This window comes from Carassius carassius, chromosome 32, assembly GCF_963082965.1.
Source record: "Carassius carassius chromosome 32, fCarCar2.1, whole genome shotgun sequence".
Classification (NCBI taxonomy): domain Eukaryota; kingdom Metazoa; phylum Chordata; class Actinopteri; order Cypriniformes; family Cyprinidae; genus Carassius; species Carassius carassius.
This window is the reverse complement of record NC_081786.1, coordinates 24193111-24209164: the sequence shown is the minus strand read 5'-3', so window position 1 is coordinate 24209164 and position 16054 is coordinate 24193111.

The following is a 16054-nucleotide window of genomic DNA, read 5'->3' as shown; positions in this document are numbered from 1 at the left end:
TCACCAGATCACGGTTCACGCCCTCAATGGACAGAGACTGCCGGTCATCTCACACATCACTGAAAACATTACCCTCATCACATCAGGCAACCACTCAGAAATCATCTCATTCTACATCCTTGACTCTCCCCTTGTACCCATAGTACTTGGTCATCCCTGGCTCCTCCCTCACAACCCCTAAATAGACTGCCAATTGCATTCTATCCTGGCCTGGAGTAACAAGTGTCATGAGTCTTGTCTAGTGTCTGCTTGTCCGTCTGTTTCTATGTCTGTGTTTCAGGAGGAAGCAGTGGATTTGTTTAACATGCCCGCGGAGTACCTCCACCTGAAGGAAGTGTTCAGGAAGTCTCATGCTGTTTCTCTCCCTCCGCATCGTCCCTATGACTGTGCCATAGATTTGCTGTCAGGTAAGTCTCTGCCTAAAGGCAAATTATATTCACTTTCTGTCCCAGAAAGGGAGGCTATGGAGAAATATATTTCTGATTCTCTAGCTTCGAAGTTCATCCGCCCTTCCTCTTCTCCAGCGGGGGCGGGGATCTTTTTTGTGGGGAAGACAGACGGATCGCTGCGACCTTGTATTGAATAGCGGGGACTGAACAACATCACGGTAAAGAATACCTTTCCTTTGCCGTTGATGTCTTCAGCCTTCGAGAGGTTGCAGGGAGCGTCGATCTTCACGAAATTGGACTTACGTTATGCTTATCATTTGGTCCGTATCAGGGAGGGGGATGAATGGAAGACCACTTTTAACACCCCCAGGGGGCACTTTGAATACTTGGTCATGCCCTTTGGGCTGTCCAACTCCCCAGTGGTCTTCCAGGCATACGTTAACGACGTGCTGCGAGATATGATCGATCAATTCATATATGTCTACCTGGAAGACATATTGATTTTTTCCTCTTCTCTCCAGGAACACGTGCAGCATGTTCGACTAGTGCTTCAGAGGTTGCTAGAGAATGGGCTTTTTGTCAAGGCAGAGAAATGCGCTTTTCATGCACAGTTTGTTCCGTTTCTTGGGTATATCGTGTCGACTGAGGGAATACGCATGGATCCCGAGAAGGTTAAGGCTGTGGTAGAGTGGCCAAGTCCAGCTTCCCGTAAGGCCCTACAGAGGTTTCTGGGGTTCGCCAACTTCTACCGGCGTTTTATTCGCAACTTCAGTCAACTAGCCGCACCTCGGACCGCCTTGACCTTCCCCAAAACTACGTTCAGGTGGTCAGACACAGCCAAGGCTGTGTTTGTCAAACTGAAGAGCTGCTTTATCCTAATGAAGAGCCCCTATCCTAATCACCCCTGATCCATCACGTCAGTTTGTGGTGGAGGTCGATGCGTCGGAGGTGGGGGTAGGTGCGGTGTTATCCCAACGTTCTCCCTCAGATGACTAGATGCACCCGTTTTTTTCATATTGATTATCCTCTGCCGAACAATTATGTTGCAATTATGATATTGGTAACCGAGAATTGTTGGCAGTCAAGATGGAATTGGAGGAATGGTGCCACTGGATAGAAGGCTCGGGGGTTCCTTTTATAGTATGGACCGACCACAAGAATTTAGAATACATTAGTACTGCCAAAAGGTTGAACTCCAGGCAGGCTCGTTGGGCACTTTTTTTCGGACGTTTTGATTTTACTCTCTCGTACCGCCTGGGTTCCAAGAACATCAAACCCGATTCTTTGTCGCACATTTTTGACCGTTCCGAACGCTCGTCTACTCCCGAGTGTATTTTACCTGAGACATTAGTGGTCTCCACACTCACATGGGAGGTCGAATCGAAGGTCAAGACGGCCTTAGAAGGGGTAACGCCTCCGCCCGGGTGCCCACCGAATCGATTATTTGTGCCGGAGGGATTACGGTCCAACGTCATTCAGTGGGGGCATTGCTCTAATGTGGCTTGTTATCCAGGAGTTAACCATACTAAATTTTTGGTCAAGCAACGATTCTGGTGGCCACTTATGGCTCGCGACATTCACAGTTTTGTTTTGGCTTGCTCGGTTTGCGCCACTGGTAAGACTTCCAATCGACCCCCTGATGGGTTACTTAAACCGCTGCCAGTCCCTTCGAGACCCTGGTCCCAAATCGCACTAGATTTTATTACCATCCTCCTGCCCTCCCAGGGCAACACGGTAGTTCTGACCATGGTGGACCGGTTCTCGAAGGTGGCCCAGTTTATTCCCTTGCCCAAATTACCCTCAGCCAAGGAGACAGCGTTGACCGTAATAGATCACGTCTTTCGTTTACATGGCCTCCCGACAGACGTGGTCTCCCCCAGAGGACCCCAATTTGTGTCCAAATTTTGGCTTGAGTTTTCTAGATTACTGGGAGTGACTGTAAGTCTGTCCTCAGGGTTTCATCCCCAGAGCAATGGTCAAACCGAGAGAGCCAACCAAGATTTGGAAAGGGTGTTGCGATGTTTGGTCTCCAAGAATCCTTCCTCCTGGAGCCAACAACTGTCAATGGTGGAGTACGCCCACAATACATTACCAATATCAGCTACGGGCCTATCTCCGTTTGAGTGTAGTGTAGGATACCAGCCACCGTCCGCCTTAAACTTCCTCCAGCGTACAGGAGAATTCATCCCGCCTTTCATGTATCTAAAATAAAGCCTGTATTTCATTCTCCGATTAATCCGCCTGCCCCGGAGCCCCCCCAAATTCCCCCCACCCCACCCCCCGCCACGACTCGTAGATGGGGAACCTACTTATTCGGTCAATCGTATTCTGGACTCAAGACGGAGGGGACTAGGATTTCAGTACTTGGTGGACTTGGAGGGTTACGGTCCGGAGGAGAGAAGTTGGGTGCCTGCTAGAGACATCCTGGATCACTCTCTTATCGATGATTACAAACGACAGGTAAGGGAGTCTGGGGACACCAGGAGGCGTCTTTAGGAGGAGGTTTACTGTCATGGTTCATGAATGCACCGTTTCCTGCTCGTCTCATGTTACGTCATGTTGATTGTTTCATGTGGGTGTTACCGCTGATCATCTGATCAGCGGCAGCTGCAGCTCATTCCACCAGCCTACTTAATGCCCTGTCTTTCGTCTCTTGTTTGTCAGATCGTTGTTTGAGGTCCTCCGTGAATCTTGTCTGTGTTCCATCTGCTCAGCTACGTTTGTGTCTTGTTCCTGTTCGGTCGCTATTGGACTTACCAGTCATCATACGGATCCCTCACCATCACCCACCTGCGCACTCAATCACCTCCTGAGCAGTCTGTGCTGCCATCGAGGTCCCTGCGTCACCCACCATCAACCCAGCCTGGCAATACTTCTCTAATAAACATAATTTACTTGCAACTGCTTCCTATCCTTAATTCGAACGTGACAGATATATGAGATATGATTAGGCAAGTTAAAGCCAGAATAGCTTGCTGAGAATGCACATTTAATGAGGCAAAAGCTGATAGTGTGAAGCCGCTTCATTGTACACAAGGGCATCATGCATTCAAAATGTACTGGGCTCTGAGTGGGCATGTGTTATTGCTTTACATGGGTATGACCCAGACAGAACATTTCAATTCAGTGTATATAACTGTCTTTAGAACAGCACATACTGTAATGATACATAATTGCAAAATCGTTAGGTGTTTTGTTTAACCTAGTTTAAGAATGAACCACGAGTTCCTAGACTTCTTCTCTGTTTTTATGCACATACATAAAAGTATGATGATCAGCCAGTCCCAGTTGGGATAACGTTAGATCACAAAGTCCTCAAAGTATTTTCTTGTAAATAACTGATCACAAAAGTGCTTATCCCCTGAAATACTGTGCCCTGATTACATCCAAAGTGCTCCTTAACGGAAGTTTATTTGATGCAAGAAACTGCTGACAAGGAAGTTTCCATCTGGCCCCCAGAATAATACTGAATTCAGGAATAGCCTTGTAAGAGGAAAGTTTAGGGCTGGTCCGAATACCATTTTTGAGCTTCGAAGCTTCGGTAGTAATTAACATATTTTTATCTCTAATAAAGGCAGGAATCTGTGTCTGTATGTCCGTTTGCATTTTTTTTATTTTGAGAACCGTTCATCCAATCGGCTTCACAAGGGAGTGCAGTGTCGCATTTGGTGCAATATAGATGGACACGCAAGACGCGACACATTCAGAATTAATTAACTTTTAGTAAACTACAATCAGAACAGCGCGAGCGGGAAGCGGCGCACCTCACGCGGGCAGGGCTTATGCTCCAAGAACGGACACTGCACTAGTGATATAAAACGCACACAAACAGGTCTATTAAATTAAGCAATACTTTTAAGGTAGTCTTATATTTTTCTGACTAACAAATTGGCACAGTTAGGATAGATTTAAATAAAGAAAAAGGAAATTTAAATAAAGAAATTTAAATAAAGAAAAAACGAAATTTAAATAAAGAAAAACGAAATTTAAATAAAGAAAAAACGAAATTTAAATTAAAGAAAAAACAAAATTTGAATGAAGAAAAAACTAAATTTAAATAAAGAAAAACGAAATTTAAATAAAGAAAAAACGAAATTTAAATTAAAGAAAAAACGAAATTTAAATTAAAGAAAAAACGAAATTTAAATTAAAGAAAAAACGAAATTTAAATTAAAGAAAAAACGAAATTTAAATTAAAGAAAAAAACTAAATTTAAATTAGAAAAAATGAAATTTAAATTAAAGAAAAAACGAAATTTAAATTAGAAAAAAAAAAATTAAATTAAAGAAAAAACTAAATTTAAATAAAGAAAAAACTAAATTTAAATAAAGAAAAAATGAAATTTAAATAAAGAAAAAATGAAATTAATTTAGATTAATAATAACGGGTAAAAATGCTAATACATTTTGTTTCTATTACTCTATTTTCCACAACGTCAAAAAGCAACAAAACACAAGCTCAGACATGCACTTCGGTCCATACAAACTCTGTTCTGCGCTCTAGCCAGAGAACACTCCTGTTGCTGGAACACGCGTCGGTTCTATTTCTAGCATGCACGCGTTTTCCGCGTGGCTCGAGCGCGCCTGAGACGCGTGTCTCAGTGTGCAAACTCCAACCTGTTAAATGGGAGCCGAAATAAAAAACGGATACGCCACGCAGCTGAGACGCTCACACAGCCAGTGTGTCGCCGGCCTTATTTAAGGGAGAATGAGAACCGTTTCGCGGGGGATCCCAGATGTGCAAAAAAATAAAATAAAATAATAATAATATTCGAATGTCAAATTTTCAAATCGAATACCTACCCACCGAACGAATATTCGGGTCCGTTCCATATTTATTTATTTTTAAATCTAACGAGAAAAAAAGCAAATGAGGCACACAGGTACAGCATTTCTAACAGTAGGCACTATGAATACGTACTTATCAGTCCATTCTTCATTAAAACTACGGTTCTCTTTTCGCTTAAGGCTCTTTGAGCGTGCCATTTTTTCATTTAAATATATTTTAAATATATAAGGCCTTTCTTCTAGTGTTCTCCACAAACTACGACCTCCATGTGACAGTGATGGACAGCTTGACAGCCTCACAAATATGAAGCCTAAAATATCACCATCGCCCCCTGGTGGCTCACTGCAGTACAGGTAATATGTAAAAAAATAACATAAATTTGGAATTAGAATTAGTATATCAAATAATAACATATTAGGATACAATTCAAATTGTATTTTTTTATTACGAGTATCTGGCCCTTACAGTGTCTGCAGAGAAAAAATCTGGCCCTTTGACAAATATAGTTGATGACCCCTGCACTAGAGTCTCTGCGGAATAACAGTTTACATAAAATTTTTATGTAAGGGAGGCAGGAAACTGCATTTACCTTTGAAAACATTCGGTACTCTGTGTTTCTTGTCCAGGCGACACAATATGTCCTGATGTAATGATTAATCCTGTTATACTGTATGTGGGTGGAAAATTTGTTACACAATCGTAGAATGTCTTTTCAACTGCATTCTTTTTAGGCAGGACAGACAGGTCATTGTTACCAGCTGTGTTCCTCCACAGGTGACGTTTGGACCTGTGAGCAGCCTAGTGTGTGTGTGTGTGTTTTTGTGTATATGAGAGGCAGTGTAGTTCAATATATTAACTAGACGTTGCACTGTCTGATCTGTTTAATTTTGTTTAAAACATCAGTTATTTAATCAGTATAAAGGTTTTTTTTTTTCAGAAATATTGGTTAAACTACAGTGAGGGGAGAGAAAAAAAAAGATCCCCTGCTGATTTTGTATGTTTGCCCACTGACAAAGAAATGATCGGTCTATAATTAATAGGGGAGCCAGAGTCTCAAAAATGGGTTGAACCTGACATGGTCTGCCATACTTTTTATTTGTGTTTTGTTTTCTGTTAACTTTGACCCTAAGAACCAATAATGGGAGGGTCTGCTCTGCTGGAAATATCACAAAAAAATGTGGCCATTTTAGTGTATGCACCCTTTATTTTTTATCAGAAAAATTTGAACAATTTTTTTTTCCTCAAATCCTCAGTGGGTTTGGTAGGCTGTCAATAAATGCATTCCAGATACACAGAACACATGTGCTGACAACATCCACTGAAAAATTAACTCTTAAAACACATTTCTACATGATTTTGCATCAATTGAATGCAAAACAATTAGGCGTTTTCTCACTTTTTTCCAATATTTTCACCTTAACTTCATTGGCAATCAACTATTCCCCCAAGTTATGACATTAGTCAGCATGTCATTCTTTTCACCAAACAGTATACTCATTCCACAGAAAAAAATAATAAAAATCCAACCCAAATCTATGGATCTGTGATGATTTCACTAATAGTTGATCAGCAGGCACAGAACCTCAATAGAATTGTAGGCTGCTCAAAATTCCAAAAGACATGCTGGATATTTAACATGGTTTTTAATGTCCACATTATTAAGCATCATGGCCTAGGCATCTTTTTAATTTCAACATAACCCTGTTCTTCCAATGGAAATGTGCCACACAATAATTATAATACAGCAAAATGACTTTCATTATTTTATTGCCTCCGATGACAACTATTACAACTTTAAGGAAAAAAAAATAACATAACTTAATGAATTAGGTGCAGGTCCCTGTAAGGTGGGATAATCAGGAGGGTGGCACACTGCAGATACTGCTCTGGGGACAGACCTTCACCCTCACAACCGAGGACACACACACACATGGCCTGCTTTCATGTCCCTTTCTTCAAGTGCAAGTCCAATCCTTGAACATCTGTTGGGGTCCCCGGTGCAGAGACATGCAATGCCACACTTCACATTGGTTCTTGCACAAGAGTATCCTCAGGCACACATGCTTTTCTTGCAGCGGCTCCCAAAATCTGTGGCAGCTGCGTAGGTTGGCTGAACCATGTGTGCCCGCTTACACACAGCCAACTGATGCAGGGATCGGCGAAGGTGTAATAGGAAGGCGTCTTCAGTTGGTGGAAGGCAACACACGTCTCCTTTGATGCTCACAAAGAGATGGGCTCGCAGTGCATCTAGAGTACCACCAAAGTCACTCCTGTCATAGAGTGACACCATGTATCGCCGTGCTGCTGTTATAACCTCTTCCTGAACATCCAGGCTTTCCTCAGGGTCACCGTACCTGCACAGTGGCAGAAGGTCTGTCAGGTGTTTAATAGCAGTTGTGTAGGCCCGCCTTTTTCCTCTTCTGTACAGATAGCTCACTGTGTCACATCCGGTAAGTATGTAGGTGCTGAGGAGAAGGGATGTGAGATCTGATGCTGCAACATCATACTTTCCCGCCAGAACTTCTGTGATGGCATGAACAGGTAAAAAGATATCCATCATCTTCACCCACAGCTTCTGCAGCACATCCATGTTTGTGATGTAGTACATGCACATCATGATCACATCTGTGTCAGTTGCTACCACTACAGCCCGTTTGTGGTGTAGAATTTGTACTGAGTATGCAGTGTGAGCAAACATCCTGGTATCTGCCTCCTCATGTTTCTCACAGGAATGTTCTGGAAGCTCAATCTGACAATCTGCTGACAAGAGGACAGTGTGACCAGGATCACAAAAGATTCCTCCAAGAATAAGTGTGCATCCTGCAGGAAGTGACTTTTTCTGAGCTGCCCATGCTTCCCCCATGTAATTCAACATATTAGCTTTATTCAGTGGATTGTGAATGAAGCCTTTCCATTCGGTATAGGGAGAGTATCATGTGGCTTGCACTCGTTCATTTTGCTGGGGCAGGTCTTCATCCTCTTCTCTCATTCCTCACCTTCAGAATTTCAGCAGGGGACACATCATATCAATCACCAACAAAGTGGATGCACAGTCACACTTGTATGAGAGGATTCCAAGGAGCTGCCTCAGGTACTTTCCTTGCAGTTCATGGAAGGTGCTGCTCCCAAGATGTTGGTAACCTTGAATGAACGCCATGGCATCTACTACCATTACAACAGGCTTGTCAGATGGCGGTAGTTTGTCCACTTCCCCCATGAGCTACCAAGAGCTTTCTTGATTGCAGCCAGGTAGTCTGCCTTGTTTACTTTACGCATTGCATAACTTTGGTCAAGGGACGGATCTGGCTCAAACAGGGAGGCTGGGCAACTTGTCCATTCATGGCCAAACAGTTCCACCTTCCTGTCTTCCTCTGAAGTCCTGAACAAAGTAGAGGTTCCGCACAACTGCACTCTCCTCCTCATAGACCTTTTTGGCTTTGAATGCGATGGACATTGACTTCTTTGACTTTGCTGCAAAGTTTGAAAGTTTAATTTGGGCTACTTTCTCACTGTGTGTTCTTCTTGCTGCAGCCAGTGCCTCCAGTCCTTTTTCACGAGCACAGATCAAGTCTGCAGATGTGATTTTGTGGCCTGTTGAAATGTTGATCAGCTCCTGTTATTCACATTTGAAAGGATTGATCATCTGGTTGTTGATGACATCTGTTATTTTCCTTCTGCCTCCTTTGCACCTTGGCTGTCCTTGTCCTTGTGGTGTTTGGTGTCATCTGCATCCAGGTGTGCCATAGCCTTTGTCTGCTCTGACACAGCTTTCAGAACTGGAAAAGCTTTCAAGTATTTCTACATGGTTGCTGGCTGCTGACTGATGCCAGTGAAGAGTTTTGTCTTGGCATCACGTTTGTAGGTTTTCTCAAGTGCCATGTCTGTCCAGACACCATTGAACCATCCTTCTGTTTGACATACAGTGTACTTCCCATCCTTGAATTCCCTATAGATGTTTGGAGTCAGTGTAGGCAAGCTTCTCATAACTTCTAGGTAGTGGGGCAGGCAGGATACATACTTGTAGTGGCCATCAGCTACAAGGTATGGTAACATCTTTTCCACTTCAGCCAGGTGTTCCTCCCACAGACCTGCATGCTCAGCATGGATGAACTGTCTGAGAATCATCACCATATCCATGTACATTAGCCATTACTTTGTGGTAGGTGAGGTATGTGCTTCATCAAACTCAGCCATCAAACATATTAGCTTTTTAAGGTGATCATTGCATCAGCACACGCAGAAGTTGCCTTCTCTACACCCTCTTCTGACAGGCCATCTAGGAGTAGCTGGACATTGTTGCTAAGCACACACATGTACTCCAGGTCCTTCTCTTCATCGACCAACCATCTGGCAAATGCTTCCCAGTGTAGGGCAGACATGACTGCATACACCATAGTGTGGGCATGCAGCATTGCATAGTAGTTGTGACGAGTGGGGCGGGGCCGAGAGCCGTGGGAACAGCGCAAGGCCGGTGGAGTGATTGGAAATAAGCGACACCTGCTCGACCCACCGGTCTCGAGTCCCACGGAGGAGATGGAAGGATATAAAACAAGGAGCGACGACAGTGAAGGACGAGAGAGGATCGGGCCTGGGTTTTATTTGTCTGTTTTGTCTTTATTTTATTATTAAAGTATTTTGATTGTCCGCCAGAATCAATAATAAACAAACACAAAATATGTACATAGAAAGCATCTTAAACACACTAGAAAACATTGGCAAATGGAGCCATCCAAAATTAAAGAATTTGACCTCCTTGACTGGGCCCATCTGCGTCATCATGGCAATATTGCAAGCCTTTATTGGATACACAAATAAAAAAAAAACTGTTGACTCAGTAACAGAATGCTGATTTTACAATAGTGCTTTAATAGCAATGGCACATTAGTACTGAATGGGGAAAAAATGGACTGGAACTACCAGTGCATTAAACAGTTTGGTAACTCTAAGGTCTTAATTGTTAACATTAATTAATGTATTAACTAGTATTAACTAACATGAACTGCATTATTTTTAAAGCTTTTTTAATGTTACAGTCATTCACTGTTTGTTCATGTTAGTTCACAGTGCATTAACTATTGTTAACAAATACAACTTTTGATTTGAATAATGCATTAGGGAGCATCACAATGAACATTAACTAAGATTAATAAATGCTGTAAAAGAATTGTTCATGCCTCATGTCTACTAAAGTAGTTAACTAATGTTAAAGTTTTACCAATGTTTTAATGTATACCTTGCAGCCAATCAGAATCAAGTATTTAGACAGACCATGGTATTATACACATAAAGCAAAAAAACAATGTACATGTAACTGACTTACAGGTGTCTTGGGACCTCCTCCGTTTCTCCCTTTCTCTTCTCCCTCCGTCTCGGTCACTTGAAAGATGAAGCCATTTTTTAATAAATGTTTAAATTTCTTGATTGGTGGCCGCAGCTGTCAGTCTGTTGTTTCTGACAGTTCCCAAAAATATATAATATTGTGAATGCAAGGATGGATTAGACAACTTTTAAAATCTTACTACACAATAAGCGAGAAGACAAGCATTACCCAAGTGCATACTTTGCCAGTGCCACTGTAAATAACATTTTGGCAATGGACAAGGACACTCTTTGTTTCCAGATGCCCAAAGGAACTAGTTTAACCTTTTTTTTTTGGCAAACAAGGGTGACTAGAAACATGGAATTGTATAGCTATGATTTCTTGTTTCAGAAGAGTTTAAATATGAGGAAAGACAAAGGCCAAATTCCCTTAGTCATCCATCACTGGCGATGTCAACGATTAATCGACGACCGATTAATTGTCGATAATACATTTAATCGCTACAACTTATCGATCATCGATTAAGCAGGTCTTCATGCGTGTGCGTGCTGCTCAACCGCAAAACATGTAAAGTGAGCACACCGGAGTTATGTTCGGGACACCTTTTACACCTTCATCATGACTATACGTTTGCGTGTGCAACTGCTGCGTCTGTGTAGATGAGAGAAGCAAAGTGAACGCATGTTGTGGTAGGGATGGGTATTGTTAAAGGGTTAGTTCACCCAAAAATGAAAATTATGTCATTAATGACTCACCCTCATGTCGTTCCAAACCCGTAAGACCTCCATTCATCTTTGGAACACAGTTTAAGATATTTTAGATTGAGTCCGAGAGCTTTCTGTCCCTCCATTGAAAATGGAGTATGTATGGTATACTGTCCATGTCCAGAAAGGTAAGAAAAACATTATCAAAGTAGTCCATGTGACATCATAGGGTCAATTAGAATTTGTTAAAATGAAAATACATTTTGGTCCAAAAATAACAAAAACTACGACTTTATTCAGCATTGTCTTCTCTTCCGGGTCTGTTGTGAGCCCGTTCAAGTGTAGTGATGTCCGGTTCGCTAACGAATTACTCTATGTAACCGGATCTTCTTGAACCAGTTCACCGAATCGAACTGATTCGTTTGAAACGGTTCGCGTCTCCAGTAAACATTAATCCACAAATGACTTAAGCTGTTAACTTTTTTAACGTGTCTGACACTCCCTCTGAGTTCAAATAAAAAAAGTATCCCGGAGTAATTAATTTACTCAAAAAGTACACTGACTGAACTGCTATGAAGAGAGAACTGAAGATGAACACGAGCCGAGCCAGATAACGAACAAAAGATTGACTCATTCTCGAGTCAGGAACCGGTTGCATCGGTTTTCGGATCACGTAGTGATGGGAAGTTTGGTACTTTTCCAAGAACCGGTTCTCTCCAACAGTTCATTTCAATAAACCGGTTAAAAAAAACGGTTCACTGGTTCTTTTGCGCTCGACGTAATGACGTCATTGGCGATGCCATTCATTCAAGCCTTCGGTTTACTCGCGCCCATAACATTAGCATGGAATCAGTTCAGAATCAATCACAAAAAATCCAGTTCGGTTCAGACACGTTGTGTGTCAGCCGGCTTCACGCTGAATCACGCATGCGCAGTATCATCAGCTCCTCGGTTCTCAAATCGGACGCGTCCGACAGAAACGGTTCTCGGTTCAGTGTACTGGTGATCCGAAAACTGATGCAACCGGTTCTTGACTCGAGAACGAGTCAATCTTTCGTTCGTTATCTGGCTCGGCTCTGTGTTCATCTTCAGCTCTCTTTTTTTACAGCAGTTAAGACAGTGTACTGTTTGAGTAAATGAATTACTCCAGGATATTGGTATTGATTTTCTCTTTGCCTTTCGTTGTGATATTCGCAGTAATGGTGCAATCGACAGCATGTTTAATAGAACAATCTCATTTTTATTTGATAAAATGTAATATTCTGTCTGTTTGAGTTTTATTAAAATGAACCATTGGTCACCCAGTGTCATGCATTTAGATCATGATAACTACAGATAAAACCAGGCATAGCCTATAGCACCTCACTATCATGTCAAAATGTAACTTTATGGTTTCTATGGTATTTGTATAAAAAACAGTAGCCTAAATACATTATTAAATACTGTAAATATATTCAATTAGTCCTTTAACACATTGTCTACATTAATAATATAATACAATTCAATATGTATATCCCACATTTCATTGTGCAATTAATATTACTAGGCTAACGTTACTGTAAATCCATGGTAAATTATGGGACTTTGTAGACGGAAAAGCCTTCTGACTGTCTCGTTGCACACAGTGTTTCTCTTGTTTGTCAGTGCTGTTTCATCTGCCTTTAAACTGGTTTAAATCACTGAGACATTTGTGTTCTTCGCTGAATACAAGCGATTCTCACTGGATCTCATAGCACTGTTTAGTAGTCGTGTGATCAAGACCATTCAGAAAGTAAACACATCTGATCTGATAAACGCTGCGCTGCAGTTTGGACTTTGAGCCGAGCGGATAAATGTTCAGTGTGGCACGACGTTCAAATGAGTTTTGTTTCCGCTTCGATTATCGAACATTTATCAAACTCTTGATATTGTTTTATTGAGAAAAATTACATTGCGATAATTATCATTATCGTTTTATCACCCAGAATTAACTGTAAAGTATACTTCTTTTTAGTAAGGGATGTATCAGGTTATATGGATTGCCTGTTGCATCAGTTTCTCATTGTATGAGAGCTCCATACACTGTAAAAAGTTTAACTATTATTTACTCAATTTTATTGGTGAAACATTTTTACACTCAAAAAAATTAAGTAAATTTTAAAGCTGTAAAATCAATTAAATATACTGTATGAATTGAGTAAATACAAGTAAAAAAATTTAGTAAATCTGAGTAACTGCATCTGGTACATTAACAAATAAAATTGAGTAGAAATAATTGAACATTTAAACATTTAAAAACAATATTTATGAGTAATATTAGCTGTTTTTATTAATGAGTAATATTAACTTTTTATTTTCTCTAAACCTTTGTAAAATAGTACTCCACACAACCACCAGTATACATGACATTGGCCTTTATTGTCAATGAGTACAGCAATATAGCACATTTTACACTGTATACAATATTGCCTACATTTAAACTCATTTAACAAACATTTTATAAGTAAAAATTAAATATTTAAAAATTCAGGTAGCCTAATTCAAGTCACAGTGTAATCAAATCAACCCAATATCCACTGGATCAGCGCTGGTCCTCGTGCCGGAGACGGACTCGCCTCTGCGGGTGAACTTTGAACTTCATACCGCCGTCCTGCGTTTCACTCACAGCCGATAGATACTGCGAGTGACTGACCTAACCTGCCAATAAACAAACAGTGACAGTTCTGAGGACATTTTATCATCCAAATGATAATAATTATATTTATTATCATTAGGAATGAAGTCATGTGTTTAAGCAAAGCGTTTCAATCATGCAAAAAGACAGGCGCGACTCTCGTTTAGGTTTTGAATTATGCATCTGTATGTTGTTTTGCATTAAATATGATTTAAAGCACAGTAAAGATTTTATAGATAAAATAAAACATACACAAACCTGAATTTCACAGAGGAAATGCACCAAATCTGCGACGCTGAGAAGAGAGCTGTTGTCTGAAGACTGGAGAGTTCAAACTGCCCGCACTCACTGACTCAACCAACCGTCGAGTTGTCGTCACGTCAGAGGGTGGGGGAGGGGTGCATTGTTTTAATTGAGTAAACTTACTCAAATTTTAAGAGTGTGTTAAATATATTACCAATATTGATTTGAATTAAGTAATATTTTTATTTCTTGAAACAGATCAGTTTAATTCAACATTCTCAAATATTTTGATAGAAATTTCACAAATATATTAAGTATATTATAAAGAAATAATTGGTTAGTCAAATACTAAATAATTTTATTGAAACAACTTAAATATATCTGTAAATTCTAGATAAAATGAACTGTTGGATTTTTACTCAATTATTTTGGTATGTTTAACTCAAACAATCAAGTACACGATATTCAGAGATTTTATTAAGTTAATAAAGTTACAAATTTCTGTAATATTTACTAAGCCACAGAATTGTTTTTTTACAGTGTATGTGTGGGGATGGACAGCTATGTTTGAGATTGTTTCCACAATAAAGCTTTTAGTGATAAACTGCTGGCTGTCATACCCATGCACGTATGCATTTAAGTGTTTACTTGTTTTAATCAACCTTTTTTAATAATTACATAATTTGAGCAAATATGCATCAAGCATGCAATAAATAGAGAATGTACTGTAACACTTACCAGTAATGACATCTTTCAGCTGCAGTTTGTGGAAAGCTGTTTTGCCATTGATGCCACGCCAGTTGAGCTGTTTGCCAAGGGAGTTGGTAATACAGTGCCCCAATAACCCGCCAAATGCTATCCTTAATGTCAACTCCTCCAATGAAGCTCAATGCAGTAATCTAAAAAAGATCATTTAAAAAATATGGATAAATGCTTTATATAAACACTGCTCACAGTTACCCAATTCAGAATAAAAAAAATACATTATATCACTTCATGCTTAGTTGGCATTTAGAACAGTCCCTTTGTTGGATACTTGCTTTTTTAACCTGTTATCTATTGTAGGACTGTCAATCTATCACTGATGCAGTTCCATATTCAACTGACAACATGAAGTTGCAGTGTCCTTGAGGTTTAAACACACGATTTTACACTACAGTAAAACAAAACAAATATGCTTCAAGTCTAATACCTCAATGATCCCCAGTTTAAAAATATAAATTTTAGTTTTTCATGGTCCAATAAAGTGGAATATTAATATATTGTCTGATTAAAGTTTAGTCAAACTGAATGTATGTCGGGGTTAGTGTTGGGCAATATGGTCATTTTTCAAATCGTCATATCGTCAGCCCATGAGATCGACGATACACGATATTATCGAGCATGGGTGGAGTAAGAGAGAGACCCTTTGTTCTTGTCATAGCATAAATATTAGGTGTTTTAAACCGCGCAGGTGCGTGAGAGAGAGCCTATGGAATCACCAATAATTGAAAAAATATAATTTCAAACATACTGATAAACTAACGTTAAATATAAAAATACTGTATTTAAAACAGCTAGTTCATACATAGTCGGACGCAACTGTCATATTGCGCGTCCTGTGACAAATTTTCCGCATCTGCGCACAGAAGTTATCAATATAAATGTCAACGGTGAAAATCAATAGTATATTTCTTTTAACAGTTCACACTAATATTGGGCATAAACGAACACGTTAAATATAACGTTTTTAAAACAGGTAAGTTCATATATTTGGAGTAAAGTTGAATTGAAATGATGCATCAGTCATACAGCACTCCGGCCCGCGCGCCTCATGACGAGCCCGACGCACCGCCACAGAAACAAGAATGAGATGCATTCTAACATAACCGTGGCATTAAACTCAGTTAGTGAGGGCTCGTTTACAATAGTGCACATATACAGGCCGTTCAGATTACTTGTTAAAGTGCAATTAAAT